Below are 7,500 nucleotides of genomic sequence, written 5' to 3'. Positions count from 1 at the left end.
TGTCATGAGTATTCTGGAAGATTTGTGTTTGACCTCTTTACATCATGTTCTCAAACTCTATTGCTTGGAGTTATTTGTCTGAGCTCCATTAGAAGATGACGAACTATGAAAAAAACTTTTGCAGGCTATTAGCTGGCACATGCAGGTGCTCTTTCACCTGTTGCTTTTGCATGAGCCAAGATCACTATGTCCTGTAGCATTTTTAAGTGCCACCTTTGAGCAGAAAAACAGAAAACATACTTGAGATACACACAAAGACACAAACACACACACATAAATACTAACACAGAGACATGTAACACACAGGTACTGTAGGTAGAGGAAGAATTAATATTTATTTTTCTGTTGGAGTACAACTTACAAAAATAACAGATTCTGTTTAGCAGTATTTTGGAGAGGTTCTTTCTGTAGGCCCCTCACAATATATCTAGTTGGTGCCAGAATAGTGTGATTCATGTAATTGCTATTATTGAAGTCCAGTGGTAAATAAGTGTAAGTATGTGCATTTCACTGTAACTACTGAAGCAGGAAATCGTATTGTAAAGTGGGATCCTCTAGTATTTTTTGTCATTATTGGCCCAACATAAGGGTAAGATGTATGGAAAATAGCCTTGCAAAACATAGTGGCCCATTTGAAAGAGGTCTAAGGTTAAAAGAAACATTTTGACATAACATTTAGGCATATTCTTATAAGGGTCCTTTAAAGGAAATATGTGGTCCTGTCAGCAGCACAGCAGAATAGTTTAGTATGTGGAAAAAAAAAATTAACTATTGTGTACATAAGTGTTTAGAGATAATTTGCACCTTACGAAGAGGTAGTTGATTGTGCTTTTAGCAAGGAAACATTTAGTACTCCACTTGACAAGTGTAGACATCGGAATGGGGGGGCAACATCCTTAGCCTTTTGTGCTGTTTTGAATCTTTCATCAGTTTGCCTTTCTCACATTATTCTTTTGAAATGGTATTTCTTGGTGGAAATTCACATTTTGATCACTAGTTTTGATATCCTTATTTTATTTTGTCACTAGCTTTTTTATGTTCTGTTAAAGATAAAGAATCATTATGTACATATTCTAGATATTTTATTTAACCATATAGGACATATTTAAATGTATTTGACTTGTCCAGTGCTATGTCTTCGTGAGACCAGAAAGAGCAACCCTTAGAATGTTGTGTAGATTGTTTTCCCTTCTTGTCCTATAGTAAATATTTATACATCACATTCAGAGGGTTAATGTGCACTGTTGGTCCCACATTGTACATGTAATCAGATGCTAGAGTAAGTTAACGTTGTTTAGTATTAAGTTCGTCAACATCTGTTTCATCAAAGAAATGGTGATCTGTTTCATCAAAGAAATGGTGATCTGCTCAACTGCATGAAAAATTCTGGTAATGTGGAGTCTAGTGACAGTCAAAGATTTGTGCTAAACTCCAAGTAACAAATTCTCTCTGAAGTGCCTGGCATGTATCTGTCATCAGCTGTGAATGAATAAGTTTTGAGGTTTTGATTGGGAGAATGGCCTCTTAAGAGATGCACATCATTCAGTACTGAATAAAGCAGTGAATCATACCACTAGATAGAAAGGGAATTTATGTTTTATCACAGGAAGCAGAACCATTTGCTTGTAGGGCATATTGTGGTTTCACTTGGCAGCTGTCCCATTTTGCATACATTTGAGAACGAGAGATCCTTTTCTTCTTTTTATCTGTTTTATGTGGGTACTTTGTGTGAATACTGTAACTTTCTTTGCACACATGAGTTTCAAAATAATAAACTTTGAAAAAAATAATATACTATAGTACTGCATATGCAGTAAATGTTTGCTCATTGTATTAATAATAATATAGAAATTTAAGTTATCGAAATATGGATTCATAAGAGAGTTAAATAAAAATTGTTATTTGATTTTTAAGTATTCCAGAGAAAGCATTTGAGATTATTTTTAAAAATGTATAGTGTAATATTAATCATAACTTTCTTTTTCTTTGTTTGCTTGCTTGTTTGTGGGTACGTTTGAGCATACAGACAATATGTTCGTATGCATGTGCGTGTGTGTGTGTGTGTGTGTGGGATTTTTGATATATTAGAAAAAGAAAGTATGCAGCACTGAAATCCACTGGATGTAATTTAGAAATATTCACATGTGTTGTATTAATTTGGGGTAATATATTGTCTAAAAGTAAACAAAAATTTTATTTTGGACAGACAAAGGATTAAAGTTGTCATCTCTGGAGCTCTGGAGGAGCTAGAACACACAAGTGATTTATACCATGTACAGATACCTAAAATCTGCTCAATAAAAGACTCCATGAAACACTTCAAGGTCTTTAATGCCCATCATCTCATGAAAATAAAGTAAATGTATAGTATGCGTGTTTAATTAAACCTTCATTTGTTATTGCCTTGCCAAATGGTCTTCTTGAACTGATTTAGAGGGAAAAACATATACTATGTTACAGTAACAGGAAATAAGTAATGGCTAAATAAATGCTATTTCTTCCTAAGAACAGCCACTGGAAGCCATGGGCATGGTATTCCCTCTCCATTGACCACGGCTCCAACCACTGATTACTAATACCCCCTTCTGTACAATCTGAATCATTCACCCAGAATATTACTCGACCTTCAGAATACGCCCTTTCCTCGCTCAACATCTACTCTGTCTCCTACTGCACAGTCTTCTTCATCGTCTAACCCTCTCCCCTAATTATTACTCTTCATTCTTATTGTCCTTTTCGCCACAGTACTACCTCACTCCACACCATCCCATCTTCCTCCCACCCTCATCCTTCTACTGCCTCCACGTCTGCAAACCTTTTGAGTACTCTTTTTGACTCTGACAAGACCCTCCTCTTCCAGCACGGCTCTCACACCTTAGGAAGTGGATAGTAGAAGGGGTTGGTGAAGGGACAGAAACGAAAAAGTAGGAGGGGAGAAAAAAGACCATGCAAAAGCCACTGCGTAGGCGGGCGAGGGCCGTCTCCCAACGTCTGTTCCGATGGAATGGAGCTGACCAGGAGATTGACAGTTTTACAGTATGTAATTTATTAGTGTGGAGACTTGACCAAAAAGATTGCCATCGATTATACAAGGTCTTAAAGTGTGGGTAATAATCCGTGGCTGGGATATGTGAGAAACGTGGTTGGTTTGATGTGGACATAGCAGCGTAGCGTGCTAGAATATCTGCCTGCCTATTGCCGGGGATTCCAACATGGCTTGGTACCCAGCAAAATTTGATTGTTTTATGACGTGTGGACAAATAGAACAACCAGTTCTGGATCTTACAAACAAGGGGTTGGTCGTGTGTATTGACTTTATGAGGGTTAATGAGTTACGGGAGTCAGTAAAAAGTTTATAAGAGGAAGAGGGTAGTGAGTATATGTGTATAAGGTCAGGGCCTTCAAGAGTGTTGCGGCACGATTTTAGTGCAGCACTGAGTTCAGAGGAAGAAAAGGGAGCAATATAGGACTCAGCAGAGGATAGGGTGAAGATAATGGGGGTACGTTTCCTGATGGTTTTAATAGAAGAGAAGTGTGGAGAAAGGTGAGAGCCAATACTGACCTGGCTGAGATAATCACCCAGTTCGTTAGCGACTTCGGGAGGATCAGAGATGAGGGTATCTCGAATATGGAGGACGGGGGCTGGATAGGGGGGATGTTTGCCTGATAGTTTATGGATCCGGCGCCAAACATTTGATTTGTAATGTAGAGGATGTAATTGAGGAAACATAATTTCGCCAGCTATTTGTTTTACTATTCTGAATTGTACGACGAAGACGGGCAGATGCTCTTTTAAAGGAGATAAGAGCTGATAGTTGATTTGGGGTACCTCGATCAACCTCCAGATAACATTCCTCCTCTCCCAACATCCTCTACTTCCTTTCCTCCACCCCCAAAAGCTTTCTTCATATTCTACCCCCCATCCCTTATTACTACTCTGAAGCCATATTATCCACCTCTCCGCAGTACTTCCTCTTTCAACATTACCCCCTTTTCCACACGTCCCTCCCTTTCTACTGCTCTCACTTCGGATAACTCGATTTAGCCCAGCCGATTGGTCTAGATTTTTCGTGATTCCCTCTACAGCTCTTATTTACCCTTATTGAGGGTATACATTTTGGGAGACACCACAATTGGCACATCCCCCCCAATCCTTTACCCGTTGTTGTCGTGGGGGGGGGGGGGGGTAGGAGACGAAGACTGACACCCAATGATGGGGAACTCCTCAACCTTGGGACTCAGCCATCGACTCCACTAATTTTGCATAGTCTTTTTTCCCACTCATACTTTTCGTTTCAGTTTCTTCACCAATCCCTTCTACTATCCACCTCCTAAGGTGTGAGAGTCGTGCTGAAAGGATGAAAGGCTGACTTTATGTCAGTCCTGAACGGCCTGAGGGAACCATAGGCACGGTATTCCCCTGCCATAACTAGCCCTTACCCCTCAAAGGGACCCTGAGGGGTGGACTATTTGTTTTCCCCCAACATACTCCAGGCTTATCATGGCCAATAATGAAGACGTAACCCCACTCTTAAGGCGTGGTTACACTGCCCATCGATTCATCAAACCCAATCATTTTGAGTGGGATTTGCCCATCGATGGGTTTATTCCACTGTTTTTTTGTCCACTCGTCCGAAGCGATGGGCACCCCATCGTCTGTCGATGGACCAGTGGAAAAATCATATACGTTGAGTCTATAGTATACCTGGTATTAGTCTAATTATATATTTTATGCAGTATTATTATTGTATATAAGTAATCTATAATTAATAATCATAATTGTAAATTATCATAGATATACTTATATGAATTATTATTTTAAAAAATCAACAAAAATAATGCAATATATCTTGTATCCTCATTTGACCGACGAACATAATCGCGCACCTTTTTCGAAGAGGAAGAACGTCTTCTCGTCATAAGAATGTGGAATTCGGAGGCAATTACCTCTCTTCTAGAGAAAGTGAGTCAAGAAGATGTCCTTTCGAATATAAAGCATCCATATTATCTTTTCGTAGTTCTTTTCCTAGTTTAACCAAAACGAATGGGTGGATGGGCTCCAACCCACTGATAATCATTGGATTCCAACGAAATCTATGGGCAGTCTAACCGTAGCTTTAGGGGCAAGGAGGCTTGCCCCTTCTTCAAATAGCCCCAATCCCGGCTCTCCTTTGACCACGGCTCCGAACACTGCAACAACTCCCCCATCATCAATGCATACTAGTACAGTATCAACCCTAATCAACAACCAACCCCCAGGAGACATTTCTACTCTCCCAACATGCTCAACTTCAACACCTTTACTCCCACAACCTTCATCAACCATCCCATCTCCCCTTATTACTACCTTACAACCTTATTGCCCACCTCCCCATAACACTACCCCCCTCAACACTACTCCCTCCTCCACACGTCCCCGCACTTCTACTACACCCACCTCTACAAGAATCCTAAATACTCTATTTAGCCCAGCCAAATGGGACCGATTTTTCGTGATCCCTCCCACAGCTCCTTACTCTAAAAACACCCTCCTCTTCCAACAATGCCTCCAAAAACAATAGGCAAATCTCTTTCCGTAGCCGACCCGACCACTCCCGTCTCGTCCACAGTAACAACTGAACACGAAGCTATAGCATTAACAAAACTAACTCATCTCTGTGGTAATCCCATCCCTACGGAACCTCATCCAACCCTCAATACTTGCACTGGAACTGTCTCTATCTCCCCAACAGGTTGCCCAATCTATGACAAAGAATGGTCAGATTGTGGAGAGGACTTACTCGCTTGTCTCACAGACTATGATGCAACATATGTACAATGCTACTCCATTCCTCCCAGAGGAAATCGTAAGAAATCCATCAACATTGCCAAAATTACTTTCCGTAGACATAACCTTCCCTTAAATGTTTACATAGGTGGGGAATTCCTACCTGTCCGACCATACCAACCTCCTCCTCGTCAGTGCCAAAATTGTTGGCATTTTGGACATCCTGCCAAACATTGCCGTTCCACAGCCAGATGCCCGCTATGTGCCCAACCTGGCCATACTCGATCAAATTGCTCTGCACAATCCCCACATGTGGAAACTGTGGCGGCCCCCATAATGTATTTTATAAAGGCTGCCCCACCTACAAATTTGAGTCTGAGGTAGCAACTCTCAGATTCAGACTTGGACTAACTCTACGTGAAGCCAGACAGGAAGCACGTCGACGAGGCTTTTCTCTTACCCCCTACTCCAGTAATGTCGCTCACTCTGCCAATCCCCCTACCTCCCAAGCTCCTACACCCTCTCCTATACCCAACCCCCCTCCATCTTACTTCCCCTCTTCTACCTCCTACCTTCCCCAGTCAAATTATTTTGCCATCCTAAACCCAGACACTCCAATCTCTACCCAATCAAATTCTTTTGCCATCCTAAATCCAGACACCCCAATCTCTACTACAGCCCCAACACCTTCCCCTCTCCCTCCCCGCACTACCCGCAGCAGACAGAATAAACGTTCCACCCCCTCTTCCCCTACCTCACAATCACCTCCACCTTCCTTTGCCCCTATTTTTCAGACACCAGACTTCTCTTCCCCCCCTCACAAGAAAACCTTTATCTCACAAAACTCCCCAACCAACCCCATTACAGAAACTCGAAGATATCCAGAACTACAAAATAGAATCCAAAACTGATACTCATCCACCTTCAAATTCTACAACCCCCGCTCCCTCCACACTCAAAGTGACTGCCGATATCCATCCTCCTCCTACTCATATTCTCCCTACACCCAATCCTCCTACCCCATCCCAACAAAACCCATCCCCCCCGACTCCACACCTACCTATATTAACCCTCCCACCATCCCCTTTATCCCTTCCACTACCTCCTGGATACACACGTGAATCCCTCACGTCACAAGTACCCTATTCCCCAGACCCTCTACCTCCCAACACCCCTCCTGATACAATACCACCTTCCCAACCTCATTCTTTATCCCACCCTCTAGCACCTTCCCCTTCAAATTCTCCAAAACGTTCTACAATCGATATCGCTAAATCAACGAAAGTATAACTATCCTTCATTGGAACATTCGCGGTTTCCACTCTCACAGACCTGACCTCCGACATATCCTCTCCTCTTATAACCCATCCATTATATGCCTCCAAGAAACTTTTCTTACACATTCTCCAATACCAATCCCCAATTACAAGTTTGTTTCTTCCCCACACTCCCTTTATTTCTCGTCCATACATATCAACCAGAAAACACCTTATGTCATACCTCCCTTTCAAACCACTGTCCCTTGTACAGTTATTCGTATCTTTCTTCGCCGCTGGATCACAGTGATTTCAGTCTACTTCTCCCCTTCCCATCCCATTAACTTTGTTGCTTTTGAAAACCTAATTTCCCAACTTCAATCACCTTTCCTCATAGTAGGTGATTTTAACTGCCGCCACACTCTTTGGGGTGATTCTATCACCAACACCCGTGGCCGAGCTCTAGAGCGCTTCCTA

At 41.9% G+C, this 7,500-nt stretch overlaps 1 protein-coding gene across 4 annotated transcripts in view; it reads left to right on the top strand.

Annotated features, from left to right (window-relative positions):
- The window catches only part of LOC125046833 (protein kinase C and casein kinase substrate in neurons protein 1-like), a 46,548-nt gene extending 44,180 nt beyond the window's left edge, over nt 1-2,368 (top strand). For all 4 annotated transcript variants that reach the window (XM_047644811.1, XM_047644814.1, XM_047644812.1 and 1 more), the window contains one exon: nt 1-2,368. This exon is cut by the window's left edge and continues 1,787 nt beyond it. The gene's annotated coding sequence lies outside the window, so the exon portion shown is untranslated.
- The last annotated feature ends 5,132 nt before the right edge of the window (nt 2,369-7,500 follow it).

Source organism: Penaeus chinensis, chromosome 39 (assembly GCF_019202785.1).
Source record: "Penaeus chinensis breed Huanghai No. 1 chromosome 39, ASM1920278v2, whole genome shotgun sequence".
Lineage (NCBI taxonomy): Eukaryota > Metazoa > Arthropoda > Malacostraca > Decapoda > Penaeidae > Penaeus > Penaeus chinensis.
Note: the sequence above shows the minus strand (reverse complement) of the source record. Positions and strands in the feature narration are given on the sequence as shown.